Here is an 8,521-nt window from a genome sequence, read left to right as displayed (position 1 = left end):
TATTAATATTAATAAATACAATAAAAATTGATAGCAATCATCAATATTAATAATCACAATAAAGATAGTATAAATTAATACTGGTAAAAAATGTTAATGATTAGTATAACAATTAATCATAATATCACTATTAATAAAATAATGATATCAGCAATTAATGTTACTTAAATCAATACTAAGTGATGTTGGTAATAAAATAATTATTAATATTAAGAACTAATAATATTGTTAAATGACATTAATATTACTAATTATTTTCAAGAGTACATAATCGTATATTTAAAATAATTATCCATAGCTAATAATGGTATCCTATTAATTGTGTCATTGATAATTATTAAAATCGACCAAAGATGTTTAATAATTAATCATATTATTACTCCTAATACCACAGGGGGTGTACACCTACCTGTGATGTTGTTCCTAATATCCAGGGACGGAGAGCATGATTTTAGTTTTAATATCGCAGTAGGTGTGCACTCACCCTGTGCAGTGATGCTAATATCTAGGGGGTAGAGTATGACATGACTTCCAACATAGCAATGAATGGACAGCCGCCCAGTGATATTGCTCCTAATATTCACGGAAGAAGCGTATAATATCTCTCCCAATATCGCAGGGAGGGTACAACTCATCTGTGATATGGTTCCTAGTATCCAGAGGGGGAGAGGATGATAATAATTCCAGTATCGCAGGCTGTGTTCACCTGCCCTGTGATATTGTTATTTATATCATAGAAGGGAGAGGATGATATTACTCCCCGTAGAGCAGGAGGCATACACCCAGTCTGGGATATTGTTCCTAATATCCATGGGGGGGAGAGGCTAATGTTACTTCCAATATGACAGGGGGTATACATCCACCCTGTGATACTCTTCTTAATATTCCTAGGCCGAGAGGTTGATATTACTCCCAGTATCACAGACACTGTACATCCCCGTGTGATATTCCTCCTGATATCCGGAACAGGAGAAGATGGTTTTAATCCCCATATCGAAGGAGGTGAACACCCACTCTGTGATATCTTTCCTAATATGCAGGGGGAGAGAGGATAATATTATTCCCAATATTGCAGAAGATGTACACATGCCCCCGTGATATTATCCTTAATAATCCAAGGCACAGAAGATAATGTTACTCCCAATATCGCAGAAAGTGTACACCCCCACAGTGATGTTGTTTCCATGATCCAGGAGGGAAGAGGATGATATTACTTTCAATATCGCAGGGTGTGTACACGCCCCCGGTGATACTGTTCCCAATTTCCACCCAAGAGAGGATGATACTACTCCGAATATTGCAGGGATTAAAAACACGGGGGTGTACAGTGTCTGTGATACTAGGAGTAATATCAACCTCTCGGCCTTGGAATATAAAGAATATCACAGGGTGGATGTACACCCCCTGCCACATTGGGAGTAATATCCTCTCCCTTCGAAGATATTAATAACAATGTCACAGGGCCGGTGAACACAGCCTACGACACTGGGATTATTATCATCCTCTCCTCCTCTGGATATTAGAAATCATAACACAGAAGACCTGTACCCTCCCTGCGATATTGGGACTAATATCATACTCATCTTCCGTGAATATAAGGAGCCATATCACCGGGTGGCTGTCTATTCATTGCTATGTTGGGAGTCATGTCATACTCTACCACACTGGATATTAGGATTTGTGTCACAGGGTGAGTGTGCGCTTATTGCGATATTAAAACTAAAACCATGCTCTCCCTCCCTGGATATTAGGAATGACATCAAAGGTAGGTGTACACACCCTGCGGTATTAGGAGTAATAATATGATTAATTATTAAACACTAATGACCAATTTTAATAATTATCGATGACACTATTAATCTGGGAAGTAAACTCCCAGATTTGGGACGTACTTCAGAGGTAGAATATTCATCCCGTCTTCTTTCCAGATGCCTGAGCACAGGGCCTTTCCATGCTTCTCCCCCGATCCTAAGAGTAGCTGAGGTCGAGACTCACTGAAAGCTCTAGGTAAAGATATCCCACCATGCACAGGCTATCTCCGTTCTCTGACCTGGGAACAACTCTGACCAGGATTCCACATCTAGGAGGCCTGGGAACTGAGTGGGATTTTCTGAGCAACGCCAAATGGCTGCTCCCTTTCCGCCGCCGTTGAGGGTCGTACCCTGGTTATCCAGATCACCTAGAAACTATCAGTATCCAGAATCAACAAGATCAACTCTCTGCTCCTCTGACAGCAGAAGGAGCATGACCAAAATGAACCAAAGAGCATGGCAGGAAACGATGTGACCGGAAAGCTCAGAGAACAGCCACAGGGGGATGTAAGCAGGCGTTCCCACCTGAATCATGAATAATTAATGAAGCGCAAATCCAGGGGAAATCGAGTTTCAGCAGGTGCAACTCATCCAACAGGAGATCGCCAGAGGGCCAACAACATTCAGCAACTGAGAGTCGGGTGTAGTGTCAAGTGGGACGCGACTGGTTCCAAAGCTCTAGAAGACCATGGGGTCACTTGGACCAAGTGAGAAAATGCCCCCAGTGTGCTGGTTCACCATTCCGACTCCTGCCTGTCTCTTCTCGTCCAGGGAACTTGGACCCTAACTCGTGCAGGTGCAGATGACGACGGGCAGAATGAGGGGACGTGGCACCCACGTTCCCCGACAAGAGAGTTCCACAGAAAGTCCGCTGGATCTTCGCAAATCCAGAGAAATGGCAACGGGACCCAAGGAAATAGAGCCGCACCGGTGTCCTGGAGACTCTTCAGGCATAATGCCTGGAGCCGCAGGACGAGCTGAAAAAGGAGCCAGGCACCGAAGGACAAAGCGGTGTTGACTTTCTTCATCTGGGTTTCCCAGTACAGTCCAATTCACGGTGGTTTCCAAGGGCCTCCTGGAGGAGAAAACACGTGAGGGTGTGGTCAGGGTTTTCTGCTGACGCACTTACTGTGGGGAAGAAGGAGAAGCTCTGAAGATGGATAACGACCGAGATTGCATGTCAAGGTGTACCTTCTTGATGACACTGTGGCCTACGTTGAAATAGAGTAAATATGGTCCAATTACACTGTGTCTATTTTAGCACCTTGTTTAAAAAAAAAAAAAAAAAAAGATGTAAAACCAGACAGGGGTACTTGCACCAGTGCTACATACCTGACGGGAAACATCTATTCTTCAAAGCTTGCAGCTGTACAGGTAGGTATTAGAATGTCTGTCCATAGTGAACATCATCTTAGAGTGGGCTGGGCAAATAGACCTTTCCAGGTCATGTAATTGGATTAAGTTGATTAGGTTAGGGTCCGTTTCGCGTCAGGGGTCCAGAGGCAGTATAAAAGGCAACCTGGAAAGCAAAGGTCCCTCTCTGACCGTTCCTCCGGCTTCCTGAAGGCTGCACCGCTTCCAGCAGGGCTGCTCCAGCACCTGCCCATCTGAGCGCCAGCTCACCTGTCCATCTGAGCGCCAGCCGAGGAAAGAAAGTAGACCTGTAATTTCAGGTTAGTTTCCCTGAACGACTGGTTGTTTCACGCAATCCCTGAGGGGTTGGGGGAAAAGAGACAAAGGAGAGTGAAAGAAACAGATCACAATGGGGCTCGCTGATGTGGTAGGATGTGTTCTCCTTACCCGTAATTCTTGGAACAGAAAGCGAGAAAACATTTCCATCTCCGTGCCTGGGATAAGAGCCAGATGGAAATGCAAAAAGAAATTTATTCCAGCATGCTGAATTGGTGGGTAAATGGAAAAAGAACTTTGGAAAAGGGGTGGTTTGCCCTTTAGCCATGTAAGAAATTCATATGCCACTTGTTCAGCGTTTGTTTAGATGAATTCGTATGGCGTGTGTAAAATACCAGAAAAATAAATAAAGAGGGGCTGGAGCTAAAGCCAAAAAGACAGAGCAGGAAAGACCATCACCTGCTAGTGTGGTAGAGAGGGAGATAACTTCTCTCGATGAATTTGTGTTTGGAAGTTGCCTAATGAAACGGCAAGAGTAGTGATTTGAGTTCTGATAGGAAGCATCCCTTATCCCTGCCTTCAAGCAGACCTGCCAAGGGGTGACATCGGCCATGCCCTGTAGCTTCTATTCTTTTGTCCCTCAGGGGAGAGAGAATCATTGTGTCTTCTACTGGAGTGAATGGTGATAGACCTAAGTCCAGTCTCCAGAATCAGTTGTTTGGTTGGGATTGAAATCTCAACTCCAACTCCACATACCTAGGCCGTGGGCCATGTGGCAGGCAAAGTTTACTCTTGGACCAGGTAGTCACGGCAGAGGAACACACAATATCTGAGGATGCACACACCACATTGTGATCCACAGATTTGACCGACGGGTGGTGAGGTCTCCTCATGACCACACCGTCATGGAATTAGCTGAGGGTTTCTTGTGGGTGTGTGAATATCCAATGTGCCTAACCATCGCTTTGTGTGTGTTTGTGTGTGATTCAGGTGACCCAACCATCAACCCCTGAAAAAGGCGGCCATAAAACGCCCAGGAGACGAAGAAGATGGCACGTCGTGACCCCAAAAGTGGGGCAAACGGACTCGTGAGAGCCCAGACCCTCCAGAAGCAGCAGAGGGCCCCAGTTGGGCCAAGGGCTCCCCCACCCGATGAAGAAGATCCCAGGGTATGTCTAGCCTTGGAATCTTTTGGGTATCGAGGGGGGAGGAGGGGGCGAGTGTCACACGGTCCTCAGAGACTGGGTTGGATTCCAAAGAGTTCTGCCAGCACCACCCGGGTTGCTTTTCCCATCCAAGGTGGGCCTGGCTTGGGACCTCCTCCCCGGCCCGACAGGTCCCTGGAGAGACTCTTGGGAGTAACCTCCCTTTCCACTCAGAATCCTGTGTAGCCAGGTTGGGCTGTGTTGTGGACATCGGGTTCATGATCGTCCCCGCTAGAACCCTGAGTCCTTCCTTTGAGAGTTCCTCCGTCACATGGGCTTTGGGAGGGAACATCGTAACCGAACCCTCCCGCCACTTAAGGGCCCCCATGCCGGTGTCCCCGCTTTGGAATCCTCACTCAGTTCTGAATTCACAATCCGTCTCAATGTTGACATTGGATCACTGCCTGTGGCTTCAGCTCATTCACTGGCATCACTTCCTTTCCACCCACAGGTCAAGTGCAAAAACTGCGGGCCTTTGGCCACACGGCCAGAAGTACCAGGTGCCCCATGAAGTGCTGGAACGGAGCCCTGGTTCCCCAGACCTTTGGGAGAAAGGAAGGGAAGGAAAACCGGAAACCATGGAAGCCCCAGGTTCGAAGGAACCCTGGGCCCTTGAACAAGGAAAAGGGAGAGAAGGAAGCGAGACCAAGGTGAGCAGTGGGAGGGGTTTTCACCACCCTTAGGGTACTGCCACCTAAGGACACAGTGTCTCTGCACCCGCACACCGTGTGCCTTTCCGTCTCTGGGACAGGGAAGGAACGCTGCAGAGAAACAGACCAGAGCTCCGTGTCCTCCCGGGTTCCCCATCCGGGAGCTCCTTTGGCTCTGGGAGATTCAGGGACGGTGGAGAGGCGGGGGCGCTTCGTGCGGGTTCCCCATGACAGGGGGAAAAGCAACGGAATCCAAATGACAGTACTTACTTGGGAAGCCTAGAGGGCCACCAGCAGGATGGGAAGGTTGGCACATGAGGGAAGGTGCAGAGGCGGAAAGGGCGCAAAAGTTCCATTTATGTATCACAAAACACAGAACGGGACTGGGCCCCAGACAGGGTTCTCCCTGTCTCCTGGGGAGAACCAGGGGGCAGGGCCTGAACTTTTTCTCTTCTGCAGGCAACAAGACCTGCAGAGGAAGGCTCTCCTGCAGATCTTTTCCGGGACACCTCCGGAGAAGCTGCCGCCAAATCGAAAAGAATCCATGGAATCTTGTGATTATCTGAGGGTGAGTGTCACCCTGGGCCCCTGGTCTTTTTCTCCTCTGGGTCACCCTGGTTGATTTCCTTTCAGGTTCCCGTGTGTGTGAGGGGATCGGGGAACCCTTCTTCCTGCCTTCTTGGGGTCAGGGACTCCATGATCCTTCCAGGTCCATTTGATTCCAGATGAAGGCATCTGAAGATGCCGTATTTCCTGTTGCTTTCTCTCTGTGCAATGATGGCAAGCCTGCCAACAACGTCTTCCTAGCGGCGTGAGGAAATTAGTCCCTCAGGGGCCCCAAACATGGAGGCGGCTCACCCCAGGAACATGCATGTTTTCAGAAAAGACGTCCTGGGAACCCTTGAGCCACCGACCTGCCTTCAGAAGGGCATTAGTCCGTCCCACTTCATGGAAGGCTGAGTGGAGGCGCTTTGATCCAGTGAATGCCCAAGACACAGTCTTTAGAAAAATGGTATTCTCAGATCATAGCTCGAGAGTGCATTTTTCATGGGTCTTGCCCCGATCAGCACTCACCTTGAGGATCTGTCCCTACTTCCAAGGACCGCCTGTACTTACCGTATTAAGAATTTCCTGCTGTGTACACCTTGTCTTTGGATGTGGTTGATTTCCATGTTGGCTCGATGCCGAGGAACTTCTAACGTGTGTGGTCTCCTTTCTTTCAGGTTGCAAGCAGGCCAATGCCGGTCCAAGCAACTAATAAGAGGCCACGCGTGGACCGTGCCCTCACTGATGGCTCAGCTACGAAAATGTCTGACACGGTATCCATCTTGGCTTCACTGTCTCCCCTCAGAAAAGCCAGTCTGAGCTCCTCGTCAAGTCTCCGACCAAAGGAACGACAGACAGGGGCTGTGGCCGACATCCCTCAGCCTGGAGTCAGGCAGCAGGGCCCGGAGCCTCTCGTCGTGAGGAAGCCGACACACAGCAGGCCTCAGGGTGGCCGTCGAGAAGTTCCCCAGGCTGCCTCCAAGCCCCACGGCCTGATCCGGGTCATCAGCCCCCAGGCACAAGACAAACGTCCTGCGGTGACCTCACAGCCCTGCCCACCAGCCGACACACACAGCTTGGGCCTCGGCTCCAATCTCAGTTTCAGGCCAGGAGCCAAGAGACCTGCCCAGGCTCCGACTCAGGCTTGCCTGAACTTCCCCAAGAAACCGAGAATGGGTCCCTTCCAGATGCCCGAAAATGCCATCCAGGGAGGTGAGCTGGGGGCCCCGGAGACTCTCCAACCTCCGCCAGCTGCAACCGAACTCAGACCAAGTCCGTCGCCCCAGATGAGCAGGAGGACACCCGCCCAGGTGCCCAGCAGCGACCGGCAGCCTCCGCACAGCAGACCTTGCCTGCCTACTGCCCAGGCCTGCACCATGTCCCATCACCCAGCGGCCAGCCACGATGGGGCCCAGCCTCTCAGAATGCTCTTCTGGAGACTGGAAAACGGATGGTGGAGCTCCAGCCTCCTGACAGCTCCCTTGTTTCCCTCTCCTGAGAAGCCGGGAGCCTTCCTCGCTCACAGCCGTCATGTCTCAGAGAAGTCTGAGGCTCCCTGTGTTCCTGTCCCCCTGAGTGTCCTCTATGAGGACCTTCAGGTTTCCTCCTCCTCAGAGGACAGCGATTCTGACCTGGAGTGAGACTACAGGTGGCCAGGGCTCCATTGCATCCAGCTCCCGTGATTTGGAGGGGTCTGTGGGACTAAGGAGCACAGAGCAGAGAGCAGACTGTGTGTGGTGACTCCCAAACTCCCCAGCTGTGGTGCTTCTGGGGATGTTGGAGCCCAGGCCAGGCAGGGACCACATGCAGAGACTCTGCCTCATCGAATTCTGGTGAGGGACATTGTAGTTCGCAGGGCGCTCCGGAAACCCGCCACCAGAAGCATCTGTGCCAATGATTCGTTGCCTCAGAAACTGGGTGACGGTGACGCGTGGGAGTCAGACTTCCGCTGTGATGTCAGTAGGAAACTGGGGAATGACTGTGCATTTGCTCTCTAGATGACTGAATCAGGGAACAGTTAGGGAACCCTGAGAGATGCAGGCCTTCAGCTGTGCCCCGCCCTGACAGCAGTGTTTTGGACGCTGTGAAGCGTTCTGCACAAAGCGTTCCTGGGGTGTTTCCTCAGCCTCGAAAATTGGGCTCTGGAATGCCATTGGAAATAGGTGTGTTTAATTTGTTTTGAAGTGAATAAAATTCTCAAAAAGATGACGTACTCTCTTTTGACTTTCATTCCGTGTTTGTGTGTAACTGATTTTCCAAGGGCTTGAAAATTTCTTGACTTGTCAGCAATCCAAGTCATTTTGTCTCCGAAACAGAGTTGATTGAGGGGACCGCAGGTCTTCGCAGGACCTGTGACTTCTGAAGCATCCACAGGGGCAAGAGAACCTCAGCCCCACTCTACCAACACGCACCTAGTCAAATTCCGCCAAGTGAATCTCACGCACACTAACACGTGAGGAGTGTTGCTTACACCACGAGTCCCCATTTGGCTCACGGCGATGCCACATGTGGGGTTTCACACGTATGTGTTGCACCGCAGTCCATTTCACAGTGGTAGAATAAATGTATTGGTTTTTTGTCGGTTTGTTGGAGGCAAAAGCCTGTGATGTTGTTGGTTTTTGGTGGGAGAGTTTCACTTTCGAAAAGAAAATACTCTGAAAATGGAGGTTGTCCTAGATTG

General features: G+C 49.8%; 1 pseudogene; it reads left to right on the top strand.

Moving 5' to 3' along the window:
• The first annotated feature begins 4,489 nt into the window (after positions 1-4,489).
• LOC135966942 (protein FAM90A5-like) lies at positions 4,490-7,481 on the top strand (annotated as a pseudogene).
• Positions 7,482-8,521: the final 1,040 nt, after the last annotated feature.

This window comes from Macaca fascicularis, chromosome 13, assembly GCF_037993035.2.
Source record: "Macaca fascicularis isolate 582-1 chromosome 13, T2T-MFA8v1.1".
Classification (NCBI taxonomy): Eukaryota; Metazoa; Chordata; class Mammalia; order Primates; family Cercopithecidae; genus Macaca; species Macaca fascicularis.
This window is presented reverse-complemented; position numbering and strand designations above follow the sequence as displayed.